General features: G+C 40.5%; 11 non-coding genes across 11 annotated transcripts; all 11 read right to left on the reverse strand.

Annotated features, from left to right (window-relative positions):
* Positions 1-701: 701 nt before the first annotated feature.
* Positions 702-774, reverse strand: trnav-aac (transfer RNA valine (anticodon AAC)). Its single transcript has one exon. It is a non-coding gene; the product is annotated as a tRNA-Val (tRNA).
* A 3,505-nt stretch (positions 775-4,279) lies between these two features.
* Positions 4,280-4,352, reverse strand: trnav-cac (transfer RNA valine (anticodon CAC)). Its single transcript has one exon. It is a non-coding gene; the product is annotated as a tRNA-Val (tRNA).
* Positions 4,353-4,865: 513 nt separating this feature from the next.
* On the reverse strand, positions 4,866-4,938 carry trnav-aac (transfer RNA valine (anticodon AAC)). The gene has a single exon. It is a non-coding gene; the product is annotated as a tRNA-Val (tRNA).
* Positions 4,939-5,702: 764 nt separating this feature from the next.
* On the reverse strand, positions 5,703-5,775 carry trnav-cac (transfer RNA valine (anticodon CAC)). The gene has a single exon. It is a non-coding gene; the product is annotated as a tRNA-Val (tRNA).
* A 1,174-nt stretch (positions 5,776-6,949) lies between these two features.
* Positions 6,950-7,022, reverse strand: trnav-aac (transfer RNA valine (anticodon AAC)). The gene has a single exon. It is a non-coding gene; the product is annotated as a tRNA-Val (tRNA).
* Positions 7,023-8,195: 1,173 nt separating this feature from the next.
* trnav-aac (transfer RNA valine (anticodon AAC)) lies at positions 8,196-8,268 on the reverse strand. The gene has a single exon. It is a non-coding gene; the product is annotated as a tRNA-Val (tRNA).
* A 1,377-nt stretch (positions 8,269-9,645) lies between these two features.
* On the reverse strand, positions 9,646-9,718 carry trnav-cac (transfer RNA valine (anticodon CAC)). The gene has a single exon. It is a non-coding gene; the product is annotated as a tRNA-Val (tRNA).
* Positions 9,719-10,893: 1,175 nt separating this feature from the next.
* On the reverse strand, positions 10,894-10,966 carry trnav-aac (transfer RNA valine (anticodon AAC)). The gene has a single exon. It is a non-coding gene; the product is annotated as a tRNA-Val (tRNA).
* A 1,174-nt stretch (positions 10,967-12,140) lies between these two features.
* On the reverse strand, positions 12,141-12,213 carry trnav-aac (transfer RNA valine (anticodon AAC)). The gene has a single exon. It is a non-coding gene; the product is annotated as a tRNA-Val (tRNA).
* A 588-nt stretch (positions 12,214-12,801) lies between these two features.
* Positions 12,802-12,874, reverse strand: trnav-cac (transfer RNA valine (anticodon CAC)). Its single transcript has one exon. It is a non-coding gene; the product is annotated as a tRNA-Val (tRNA).
* A 513-nt stretch (positions 12,875-13,387) lies between these two features.
* trnav-aac (transfer RNA valine (anticodon AAC)) lies at positions 13,388-13,460 on the reverse strand. The gene has a single exon. It is a non-coding gene; the product is annotated as a tRNA-Val (tRNA).
* Positions 13,461-14,097: the final 637 nt, after the last annotated feature.

Raw genomic sequence — 14,097 nt, forward strand, 5'->3', positions numbered from 1 at the left:
AAGCAGCTGTAATGACAGAAAATAATCTAGGTAGACTGCAAGGTTTAGACAAAACTCAACTGTTTCAAACCAAATGCTAGCCTCTGGGCATTGGGAAATATTGAATATTACAAAATGTTTCCGCACGGTCTCAAACTGGGGACCTTTCGCGTGTTAGGCGAACGTGATAACCACTACACTACGGAAACCTAATGTGTGGAAAACTAAGGGTGTGACTGACTTTCGCGTGTGAGGCGAACGTGATAACCACTACACTACTGAAACTACAATACAAAAAGAGGAAGTCGTGGAAAATATTAGGAATGCCCACAAGTCTACCTCACATAATATCCCAAATTGAGTACCACAGAAAGAGCCATAATACCCATTAAAAACTAGCGGTCAAACAGGAAAATGGTTCCAATCGTTTTTCCACCATTCATATTCCCCACGGGGGATTTTAAAAACACTTGAAATAAGGGCTGTGTTTCTTGTCAGCTTACCCTGGCATGGTAAACTATTTGAATCATTATGTATCTCAGACCACACGTAGTAGGAATGTATTCAGAGCGCCCAAGCTAGCCACACATGCAGAGTGCGTTACGCGACTAAAAAAGGTATGTCTGAATAGCAAATATTGAGAAGTGCGAAGGAAAAGCATGAATTCCGAAATTGGGACCGAGTCCTAAGTGAATAGGCTTACTGTCCAATTTTTTAAAATATGTTTCCGCCCGGTCTCGAACCGGGGACCTTTCGCGTGTTAAGCAAACATGATAACCACTACACTACGGAAACCTAATGAGTGGAATTCAAAGGGTGTGACTGACTTTGGCTGGGTGGGACATTTATCGCTCTCAGAACCTAATGAAATCAGAAATGACTTAGTCCATTAATTAAGCAATAAGGCTTGAGAAGCCGGGAATTATTGTGTGCCGCCGGCTCTTGGAAGAGGCTTGGTGGTTCAAAACTTCTTCCATTTAAGAGTGATGGAAGCCACTGTGTTCTTGGGTACCTTCAATGCTGCAGAAATGACCAATCATTTGAATTTACCACAGGTGGACTCCAATCAAGTTAAAGAAATATCTAAGGATGATCAATGGAAACAGGATGGACCTGAGCTCAATTTCCAGCCTCATATCAAAGGGTCTGAAAACGTATGTAAATAAGTTTTTTTTTAAATATTTTTTTCATTAATAAAAACTATATGTTATCGCTTTGTCATTATGGGGTATTGTGTATAGTACCCATTAAAAACTAGCGGTCACATCAAGCAGCTGTAATGAGAGAAAACAATCTACATTTTAGTTTGTTTTACCTTGGATTATATTGCCATTTATTTGGATATATCCATTACAATGACCCTGATAAATGAATTTGCCTGGCTCAGAGAAGCTGTCAGTCTGGTCACATTCATACAGATTGCACGGAGGAGGTCCCCCATAAAACGGCAACATTGATCCACAGGTCGGAGAGGTAGACAGCAAGGTTTAGACAAACCTCCACTGTTTCAAACCAAATGTTAGCCTCTGGGCATTGGGAAATATTGAATATTACAAAATGCTTCTGCCCGGTTTCGAACCGGGGACCTTTCGCGTGTGAGGAGAACGTTATAACCACTACACTACGGAAACCTAATGAGTGGAATTCAAAGGGTGTGGCTGACTTTGGCTGGGTGGGACGTTTATCGCTCTCAGAACCTAATGAAATCAGAAATGACTTAGTCCATTAATTAAGCAATAAGGCTTGAGAAGCCGGGAATTATTGTGTGCCGCCGGCTCTTGGAAGAGGCTTGGTGGTTCAAAACTTCTTCCATTTAAGAGTGATGGAAGCCACTGTGTTCTTGGGTACCTTCAATGCTGCAGAAATGACCAATCATTTGAATTTACCACAGGTGGACTCCAATCAAGTTGAAGAAACATCTAAGGATGATCAATGGAAACAGGATGAACCTGAGCTCAATTTCCAGCCTCATAGCAAAGGGTCTGAAAACGTATGTAAATAAGTTTTTTTTAAATATTTTTTTCATTAATAAAAACTATATGTTATCGCTTTGTCATTATGGGGTATTGTGTATAGTACCCATTAACAACTAGCGGTCACAGCAAGCAGCTGTAATGACAGAAAATAATCTAGGTAGACTGCAAGGTTTAGACAAAACTCAACTGTTTCAAACCAAATGCTAGCCTCGGGGCATTGGGAAATATTGAATATTACAAAATGTTTCCGCACGGTTTCGAACCGGGGACATTTCGCGTGTGAGGCGAATGTGATAACCACTACACTACGGAAACCTAATGTGTGGAAAACTAAGGGTGTGACTGACTTTCGCGTGTGAGGCGAACGTGATAACCACTACACTACTGAAACTACAATACAAAAAGAGGAAGTCGTGGAAAATATTAGGAATGCCCACAAGTCTACCTCACATAATATCCCAAATTGAGTACCACAGAAAGAGCCATAATACCCATTAAAAACTAGCGGTCAAACAGGAAAATGGTTCCAATCGTTTTTCCACCATTCATATTCCCCACGGGGGATTTTAAAAACACTTGAAATAAGGGCTGTGTTTCTTGTCAGCTTACCCTGGCATGGTAAACTATTTGAATCATTATGGACCTCAGACCACACGTAGCAGGAATGTATTCAGAGCGCCCAAGCTAGCCACACATGCAGAGTGCGTTACGCGACTAAAAAAGGTACGTCTGAATAGCAAATATTGAGAAGTGCGAAGGAAAAGCATGAATTCCGAAATTGGGACCGAGTCCTAAGTGAATAGGCTTACTGTCCAATTTTTTTAAATATGTTTCCGCCCGGTCTCGAACCGGGGACCTTTCGTGTATAAGCGAACGTGATAACCACTACACTACGGAAACCTAATGAGTGAAATTCAAAGGGTGTGACTGACTTTGGTTGGGTGGGACATTTATCGCTCTCAGAACCTAATGAAATCAGAAATTACTTAGTCCATTAATTAAGCAATAAGGCTTGAGAAGCCGGGAATTATTGTGTGCCGCCGGCTCTTGGAAGAGGCTTGGTGGTTCAAAACTTCTTCCATTTAAGAGTGATGGAAGCCACTGTGTTCTTGGGTACCTTCAATGCTGCAGAAATGACCAATCATTTGAATTTACCACAGGTGGACTCCAATCAAGTTAAAGAAATATCTAAGGATGATCAATGGAAACAGGATGGACCTGAGCTCATTTCCCAGCCTCATAGCAAAGGGTCTGAAAACGTATGTAAATAAGTTTTTTTTTAAATATTTTTTTCATTAATAAAAACTATATGTTATCGCTTTGTCATTATGGGGTATTGTGTATAGTACCCATTAAAAACTAGCGGTCACATCAAGCAGCTGTAATGAGAGAAAACAATCTACATTTTAGTTTGTTTTACCTTGGATTATATTGCCATTTATTTGGATATATCCATTACAATGACCCTGATAAATGAATTTGCCTGGCTCAGAGAAGCTGTCAGTCTGGTCACATTCATACAGATTGCACGGAGGAGGTCCCCCATAAAACGGCAACATTGATCCACAGGTCGGAGAGGTAGACAGCAAGGTTTAGACAAACCTCCACTGTTTCAAACCAAATGTTAGCCTCTGGGCATTGGGAAATATTGAATATTACAAAATGCTTCTGCCCGGTTTCGAACCGGGGACCTTTCGCGTGTGAGGAGAACATTATAACCACTACACTACGGAAACCTAATGAGTGGAATTGAAAGGGTGTGGCTGACTTTGGCTGGGTGGGACGTTTATCGCTCTCAGAACCTAATGAAATCAGAAATGACTTAGTCCATTAATTAAGCAATAAGGCTTGAGAAGCCGGGAATTATTGTGTGCCGCCGGCTCTTGGAAGAGGCTTGGTGGTTCAAAACTTCTTCCATTTAAGAGTGATGGAAGCCACTGTGTTCTTGGGTACCTTCAATGCTGCAGAAATGACCAATCATTTGAATTTACCACAGGTGGACTCCAATCAAGTTAAAGAAATATCTAAGGATGATCAATGGAAACAGGATGGACCTGAGCTCAATTTCCAGCCTCATAGCAAAGGGTCTGAAAACGTATGTAAATAAGTTTTTTTTAAAATCTTTTTTTCATTAATAAAAACTATATGTTATCGCTTTGTCATTATGGGGTATTGTGTATAGTACCCATTAAAAACTAGCGGTCACATCAAGCAGCTGTAATGACAGAAAATAATCTAGGTAGACTGCAAGGTTTAGACAAAACTCAACTGTTTCAAACCAAATGCTAGCCTCTGGGCATTGGGAAATATTGAATATTACAAAATGTTTCCGCACAGTTTCGAACCGGGGACCTTTCGCATGTGAGGCGAACGTGATAACCACTACACTACGGAAACCTAATGTGTGGAAAACTAAGGGTGTGACTGACTTTCGCGTGTGAGGAGAACGTTAGAACCACTACACTACTGAAACTACAATACAAAAAGAGGAAGTCGTGGAAAATATTAGGAATGCCCACAAGTCTACCTCACATAATATCCCAAATTGAGTACCACAGAAAGAGCCATAATACCCATTAAAAACTAGCGGTCAAACAGGAAAATGGTTCCAATCGTTTTCCCACCATTCATATTCCCCACGGGGGATTTTAAAAACACTTGAAATAAGGGCTGTGTTTCTTGTCAACTTACCCTGGCATGGTAAACTATTTGAATCATTATGGACCTCAGACCACACGTAGCAGGAATGTATTCAGAGCGCCCAAGCTAGCCACACATGCAGAGTGCGTTACGCGACTAAAAAAGGTATGTCTGAATAGCAAATATTGAGAAGTGCGAAGGAAAAGCATGAATTCTGAAATTGGGACCGAGTCCTAAGTGAATAGGCTCACTGTCCAATTTTTTAAAATATGTTTCCGCCCGGTCTCGAACCGGGGACCTTTCACGTGTTAAGCGAACATGATAACCACTACACTACAGAAACCTAATGAGTGGAAATCAAAGGGTGTGACTGATTTTGGCTGGGTGGGACATTTATCGCTCTCAGAACCTAATGAAATCAGAAATTACTTAGTCCATTAATTAAGCAATAAGGCTTGAGAAGCCGGGAATTATTGTGTGCCGCCGGCTCTTGGAAGAGGCTTGGTGGTTCAAAACTTCTTCCATTTAAGAGTGATGGAAGCCACTGTGTTCTTGGGTACCTTCAATGCTGCAGAAATGACCAATCATTTGAATTTACCACAGGTGGACTCCAATCAAGTTAAAGAAATATCTAAGGATGATCAATGGAAACAGGATGGACCTGAGCTCAATATCCAGCCTCTTAGCAAAGGGTCTGAAAACGTATGTAAATATGTTTTTTTTTAAAATATTTTTTTCATTAATAAAAACTATATGTTATCGCTTTGTCATTATGGGGTATTGTGTATAGTACCCATTAAAAACTAGCGGTCATATCAAGCAGCTGTAATGACAGAAAATAATCTACATTTTAGTTTGTTTTATCTTGGATTATATTGCCATTTATTTGGATATATCCATTACAATGACCCTGATAAATGAATTTGCCTGGCTCAGAGAAGCTGTCAGTCTGGTCACATTCATACAGATCGCACGGAGGAGGTCCCCCAAAAAACGGCAACATTGATCCACAGGTCGGAGAGGTAGACAGCAAGGTTTAGACAAACCTCAACTGTTTCAAACCAAATGTTAGCCTCTGGGCATTGGGAAATATTGAATATTACAAAATGCTTCCGCCCGGTTTCGAACCGGGGACCTTTCGCGTGTGAGGCGAAGGTGATAACCACTACACTACGGAAACCTAATGAGTGGAATTCAAAGGGTGTGGCTGACTTTGGCTGGGTGGGACGTTTATCGCTCTCAGAACCTAATGAAATCAGAAATTACTTAGTCCATTAATTAAGCAATAAGGCTTGAGAAGCCGGGAATTATTGTGTGCCGCCGGCTCTTGGAAGAGGCTTGGTGTTTCAAAACTTCTTCCATTTAAGAGTGATGGAAGCCACTGTGTTATTGCGTACCTTCAATGCTGCAGAAATGACCAATCATTTGAATTTACCACAGGTGGACTCCAATCAAGTTGAAGAAACATCTAAGGATGATCAATGGAAACAGGATGAACCTGAGCTCAATTTCCAGCCTCATAGCAAAGGGTCTGAAAACGTATGTATATACGTTTTTTTTAAAATATTTTTTTCATTAATAAAAACTATATGTTATCGCTTTGTCATTATGGGGTATTGTGTATAGTACCCATTAAAAACTAGCGGTCACAGCAAGCAGCTTTAATGACAGAAAATAATCTAGGTAGACTGCAAGGTTTAGACAAAACTCAACTGTTTCAAACCAAATGCTAGCCTCTGGGCATTGGGAAATATAGAATATTACAAAATGTTTCCGCAAGGTTTCGAACCGGAGACCTTTCACGTGTGAGGCGAACGTGATAACCACTACACTACAGAAACCTAATGTGTGGAAAACTAAGGGTGTGACTGACTTTCGCGTGTGAGGCGAACGTGATAACCACTACACTACTGAAACTACAATACAAAAAGAGTAAGTCGGGGAAAATATTAGGAATGCCCACAAGTCTACCTCACATAATATCCCAAATTGAGTACCACAGAAAGAGCCATTATACCCATTAAAAACTAGCGGTCAAACAGGAAAATGGTTCCAATCGTTTTTCCACCATTCATATTCCCAACGGGGGATTTTAAAAACACTTGAAATAAGGGCTGTGTTTCTTGTCAGCTTACCCTGGCATGGTAAACTATTTGAATCATTATGGACCTCAGATCACACGTAGCAGGAATGTATTCAGAGCGCCCAAGCTAGCCATGCATGCAGAGTGCGTTACGCGACTAAAAAAGGTACGTCTGAATAGCAAATATTGAGAAGTGAGAAGGAAAAGCATGAATTCCGAAATTGGGACCGAGTCCTAAGTGAATAGGCTTACTGTCCAATTTTTTTAAATATGTTTCCGCCCGGTCTCGAACCAGGGACCTTTCGCGTGTTAAGCGAACGTGATAACCACTACACTACGGAAACCTAATGAGTAGAATTCAAAGGGTGTGGCTGACTTTTGCTGGGTGGGACGTTTATCGCTCTCAGAACCTAATGAAATCAGAAATTACTTACTCCATTAATTAAGCAATAAGGCTTGAGAAGCCGGGAATTATTGTGTGCCGCCGGCTCTTGGAAGAGGCTTGGTGGTTCAAAACTTCTTCCATTTAAGAGTGATGGAAGCCACTGTGTTCTTGGGTACCTTCAATGCTGCAGAAATGACCAATCATTTGAATTTATACCCAGGTGGACTCCAATCAAGTTGAAGAAACATCTAAGGATGATCAATGGAAACAGGATGAACCTGAGCTCAATTTCCAGCCTCATAGCAAAGGGTCTGAAAACGTATGTATATACGTTTTTTTTTAAATATTTTTTTAATTAATAAAAACTATATGTTATCGCTTTGTCATTATGGGGTATTGTGTATAGTACCCATTAACAACTAGCGGTCACAGCAAGCAGCTTTAATGACAGAAAATAATCTAGGTAGACTGCAAGGTTTAGACAAAACTCAACTGTTTCAAACCAAATGCTAGCCTCTGGGCATTGGGAAATATTGAATATTACAAAATGTTTCCGCAAGGTTTCGAACCGGAGACCTTTCACGTGTGAGGCGAATGTGATAACCACTACACTACGGAAACCTAATGTGTGGAAACTAATCTGTGACTGACTTTCGCGTGTGAGGCGAACGTGATAACCACTACACTACTGAAACTACAATACAAAAAGAGGAAGTCGTGGAAAATATTAGGAATGCCCACAAGTCTACCTCACATAATATCCCAAATTGAGTACCACAGAAAGAGCCATAATACCCATTAAAAACTAGCGGTCAAACAGGAAAATGGTTCCAATCGTTTTTCCACCATTCATATTCCCCACGGGGGATTTTAAAAACACTTGAAATAAGGGCTGTGTTTCTTGTCAGCTTACCCTGGCATGGTAAACTATTTGAATCATTATGGACCTCAGACCACACGTAGCAGGAATGTATTCAGAGCGCCCAAGCTAGCCACACATGCAGAGTGCGTTACGCAACTAAATAAGGTATGTCTGAATAGCAAATATTGAGAAGTGCGAAGGAAAAGCATGAATTCCGAAATTGGGACCGAGTCCTAAGTGAATAGGCTTACTGTCCAATTTTTTAAAATATGTTTCCGCCCGGTCTCGAACCGGGGACCTTTCGCGTGTTAAGCGAACGTGATAACCACGACACTACGGAAACCTAATGAGTGGAATTCAAAAGGTGTGAATGACTTTGGCTGGGTGGGACATTTATCGCTCTCAGAACCTAATGAAATCAGAAATGACTTAGTCCATTAATTAAGCAATAAGGCTTGAGAAGCCGGGAATTATTGTGTGCCGCCGGCTCTTGGAAGAGGCTTGGTGGTTCAAAACTTCTTCCATTTAAGAGTGATGGAAGCCACTGTGTTCTTGGGTACCTTCAATGCTGCAGAAATGACCAATCATTTGAATTTACCACAGGTGGACTCCAATCAAGTTGAAGAAACATCTAAGGATGATCAATGGAAACAGGATGAACCTGAGCTCAATTTCCAGCCTCATAGCAAAGGGTCTGAAAACGTATGTAAACATGTTTTTTTTAAAATATTTTTTTAATTAATAAAAACTATATGTTATCGCTTTGTCATTATGGGGTATTGTGTATAGTACCCATTAAAAACTAGCGGTCATATCAAGCAGCTGTAATGACAGAAAATAATCTACATTTTAGTTTGTTTTACCTTGGATTATATTGCCATTTATTTGGATATATCCATTACAATGACCCTGATAAATGAATTTGCCCTGCTCAGAGAAGCTGTCAGTCTGGTCACATTCATACAGATCGCACGGAGGAGGTCCCCCAAAAAACGGCAACATTGATCCACAGGTCGGAGAGGTAGACAGCCAGGTTTAGACAAACCTCAACTGTTTCAAACCAAATGTTAGCCTCTGGGCATTGGGAAATATTGAATATTACAAAACGTGATAACCACTACACTACGGAAACCTAATGAGTGGAATTCAAAGGGTGTGAATGACTTTGGCTGGGTGGGACATTTATCGCTCTCAGAACCTAATGAAATCAGAAATTACTTAGTCCATTAATTAAGCAATAAGGCTTGAGAAGCCAGGAATTATTGTGTGCCGCCGGCTCTTGGAAGAGGCTTGGTGGTTCAAAACTTCTTCCATTTAAGAGTGATGGAAGCCACTGTGTTCTTGGGTACCTTCAATGCTGCAGAAATTACCAATCATTTGAATTTACCACAGGTGGACTCCAATCAAGTTGAAGAAACATCTAAGGATGATCAATGGAAACAGGATGAACCTGAGCTCAATTTCCAGCCTCATAGCAAAGGGTCTGAAAACGTATGTATATACGTTTTTTTTTAAATATTTTTTTCATTAATAAAAACTACATGTTATCGCTTTGTCATTATGGGGTATTGTGTATAGTACCCATTAACAACTAGCGGTCACATCAAGCAGCTGTAATGACAGAAAATAATCTAGGTAGACTGCAAGGTTTAGACAAAACTCAACTGTTTCAAATCAAATGCTAGCCTCTGGGCATTGGGAAATATTGAATATTACAAAATGTTTCCGCCCGGTTTTGAACCGGGGACCTTTCGCGTGTGAGGCGAATGTGATAACCACTACACTACAGAAACATAATGAGTGGAATTCAAAGGGTGTGGCTGACTTTTGCTGGGTGGGACGTTTATCGCTCTCAGAACCTAATGAAATCAGAAATGACTTAGTCCATTAATTAAGCAATAAGGCTTGAGAAGCCGGGAATTATTGTGTGCCGCCGGCTCTTGGAAGAGGCTTGGTGGTTCAAAACTTCTTCCATTTAAGAGTGATGGAAGCCACTGTGTTCTTGGGTACCTTCAATGCTGCAGAAATGACCAATCATTTGAATTTATACCCAGGTGGACTCCAATCAAGTTGAAGAAACATCTAAGGATGATCAATGGAAACAGGATGAACCTGAGCTCAATTTCCAGCCTCATAGCAAAGGGTCTGAAAACGTATGTATATACGTTTTTTTTAAAATATTTTTTTAATTAATAAAAACTATATGTTATCCATTTGTCATTATGGGGTATTGTGTATAGTACCCATTAACAACTAGCGGTCACAGCAAGCAGCTTTAATGACAGAAAATAATCTAGGTAGACTGCAAGGTTTAGACAAAACTCAACTGTTTCAAACCAAATGCTAGCCTCTGGGCATTGGGAAATATTGAATATTTCAAAATGTTTCCGCAAGGTTTCGAACCGGAGACCTTTCACGTGTGAGGCGAACGTGATAACCACTACACTACGGAAACCTAATGTGTGGAAAACTAAGGGTGTGACTGACTTTCGCGTGTGAGGCGAACGTGATAACCACTACACTACTGAAACTACAATACAAAAAGAGGAAGTCGTGGAAAATATTAGGAATGCCCACAAGTCTACCTCACATAATATCCCAAATTGAGTACCACAGAAAGAGCCATAATACCCATTAAAAACTAGCGGTCAAACAGGAAAATGGTTCCAATCGTTTTTCCACCATTCATATTCCCCACGGGGGATTTTAAAAACACTTGAAATAAGGGCTGTGTTTCTTGTCAGCTTACCCTGGCATGGTAAACTATTTGAATCATTATGGACCTCAGACCACACGTAGCAGGAATGTATTCAGAGCGCCCAAGCTAGCCACACATGCAGAGTGCGTTACGCGACTAAAAAAGGTACGTCTGAATAGCAAATATTGAGAAGTGCGAAGGAAAAGCATGAATTCTGAAATTGGGACCGAGTCCTAAGTGAATAGGCTTACTGTCCAATTTTTTAAAATATTTTTCCGCCCGGTCTCGAACCGGGGACCTTTCGCGTGTTAAGCGAACGTGATAACCACTACACTACGGAAACCTAATGAGTGGAATTCAAAGGGTGTGAATGACTTTGGCTGGGTGGGACATTTATCGCTCTCAGAACCTAATGAAATCAGAAATTACTTAGTCCATTAATTAAGCAATAAGGCTTGAGAAGCCAGGAATTATTGTGTGCCGCCGGCTCTTGGAAGAGGCTTGGTGGTTCAAAACTTCTTCCATTTAAGAGTGATGGAAGCCACTGTGTTCTTGGGTACCTTCAATACTGCAGAAATGACCAATCATTTGAATTTACCACAGGTGGACTCCAATCAAGTTAAAGAAATATCTAAGGATGATCAATGGAAACAGGATGGACCTGAGCTCAATTTCCAGCCTCATAGCAAAGGGTCTGAAAACGTATGTAAATAAGTTTTTTTTTAAATATTCTTTTCATTAATAAAAATTATATGTTATCGCTTTGTCATTATGGGGTATTGTGTATAGTACCCATTAAAAACTAGTGGTCACATCAAGCAGCTGTAATGACAGAAAATAATCTATGTAGACTGCAAGGTTTAGACAAAACTCAACTGTTTCAAACCAAATGCTAGCCTCTGGGCATTGGGAAATATTGAATATTACAAAATGTTTGCCCACGGTTTCGAACCAGGGACCTTTCGCGTGTGAGCGGAATGTGATAACCACTACACTACGGAAACCTAATGTGTGGAAAACTAAGGGTGTGACTGACTTTCGCGTGTGAGGCGAACGTGATAACCACTACATTACTGAAATTACAATACAAAAAGAGGAAGTCGTGGAACATATTAGGAATGCCCACAAGTCTACCTCACATAATATCCCAAATTGAGTACCACAGAAAGAGCCATAATACCCATTAAAAACTAGCGGTCAAACAGGAAAATGGTTCCAATCGTTTTTCCACCATTCATATTCCCCACGGGGGATTTTAAAAACACTTGAAATAAGGGCTGTGTTTCTTGTCAGCTTACCCTGGCATGGTAAACTATTTGAATCATTATGGACCTCAGACCACACGTAGCAGGAATGTATTCAGAGCGCCCAAGCTAGCCACACATGCAGAGTGCGTTACGCGACTAAAAAATGTATGTCTGAATAGCAAATATTGAGAAGTGCGAAGGAAAAGCATGAATTCCGAAATTGGGACCGAGTCCTAAGTGAATAGGCTTACTGTCCAATTTTTTAAAGTATGTTTCCGCCCGGTCTCGAACCGGGGACCTTTCACGTGTTAAGCGAACGTGATAACCACTACACTACAGAAACCTAATGAGAGGAATTCAAAGGGTGTGACTGACTTTGGCTGGGTGGGACATTTATCGCTCTCAGAACCTAATGAAATCAGAAATTACTTAGTCCATTAATTAAGCAATAAGGCTTGAGAAGCCGGGAATTATTGTGTGCCGCCGGCTCTTGGAAGAGGCTTGGTGGTTCAAAACTTCTTCCATTTAAGAGTGATGGAAGCCACTGTGTTCTTGGGTACCTTCAATGCTGCAGAAATGACCAATCATTTGAATTTACCACAGGTGGACTCCAATCAAGTTAAAGAAATATCTAAGGATGATCAATGGAAACAGGATGGACCTGAGCTCAATTTCCAGCCTCATAGCAAAGGGTCTGAAAACGTATGTAAATAAGTTTTTTTAAAAATATTTTTTTCATTAATAAAAACTATATGTTATCGCTTTGTCATTATGGGGTATTGTGTATAGTACCCATTAAAAACTAGCGGTCACATCAAGCAGCTGTAATGACAGAAAATAATCTAGGTAGACTGCAAGGTTTAGACAAAACTCAACTGTTTCAAACCAAATGCTAGCCTCTGGGCATTGGGAAATATTGAATATTACAAAATGTTTCCGCATGGTTTCGAACCGGGGACCTTTCGCGTGTGAGGCGAACGTGATAACCACTACACTACGGAAACCTAATGTGTGGAAAACTAAGGGTGTGACTGACTTTCGCGTGTGAGGCGAACGTGATAACCACTACATTACTGAAACTACAATACAAAAAGAGGAAGTCGTGGAAAATATTAGGAATGCCCACAAGTCTACCTCACATAATATCCCAAATTGAGTACCACAGAAAGAGCCATAATACCCATTAAAAACTAGCGGTCAAACAGGAAAATGGTTCCAATCGTTTTTCCACCATTCATATTCCCCACGGGGGATTTTAAAAACACTTGAAATAAGGGCTGTGTTTCTTGTCAGCTTACCCTGGCATGGTAAACTATTTGAATCATTATGGACCTCAGACCACACGTAGCAAGAATGTATTCAGAGCGCCCAAGCTAGCCACACATGCAGAGTGCGTTACACGACTAAAAAAGGTATGTCTGAATAGCAAATATTGAGAAGTGCGAAGGAAAAGCATGAATTCCGAAATTGGGACCGAGTCCTAAGTGAATAGGCTTACTGTCCAATTTTTTAAAATATGTTTCCGCCCGGTCTCGAACCGGGGACCTTTCGCGTGTTAAGCGAATGTGATAACCACTACACTACAGAAACCTATTGAGAGGAATTCAAAGGGTGTGACTGACTTTGGCTGGGTGGGACATTTATCGCTCTCAGAACCTAATGAAATCAGAAATTACTTAGTCCATTAATTAAGCAATAAGGCTTGAGAAGCCGGGAATTATTGTGTGCCGCCGGCTCTTGGAAGAGGCTTGGTGGTTCAAAACTTCTTCCATTTAAGAGTGATGGAAGCCACTGTGTTCTTGGGTACCTTCAATGCTGCAGAAATGACCAATCATTTGAATTTACCACAGGTGGACTCCAATCAAGTTAAAGAAATATCTAAGGATGATCAATGGAAACAGGATGGACCTGAGCTCAATTTCCAGCCTCATAGCAAAGGGTCTGAAAACGTATGTAAATAAAACAAATTTAAAATATTTTTTTCATTAATAAAAACTATATGTTATCGCTTTGTCATTATGGCGTATTGTGTATAGTACCCATTAAAAACTAGCGGTCACATCAAGCAGCTGTAATGACAGAAAATAATCTAGGTAGACTGCAAGGTTTAGACAAAACTCAACTGTTTCAAACCAAATGCTAGCCTCTGGGCATTGGGAAATATTGAATATTACAAAATGTTTCCGAACGGTTTCGAACCGGGGACCTTTCGCGTGTGAGGCGAACG

The sequence above is a fragment of the Oncorhynchus kisutch genome, unplaced genomic scaffold, assembly GCF_002021735.2.
Source record: "Oncorhynchus kisutch isolate 150728-3 unplaced genomic scaffold, Okis_V2 scaffold1310, whole genome shotgun sequence".
Lineage (NCBI taxonomy): Eukaryota > Metazoa > Chordata > Actinopteri > Salmoniformes > Salmonidae > Oncorhynchus > Oncorhynchus kisutch.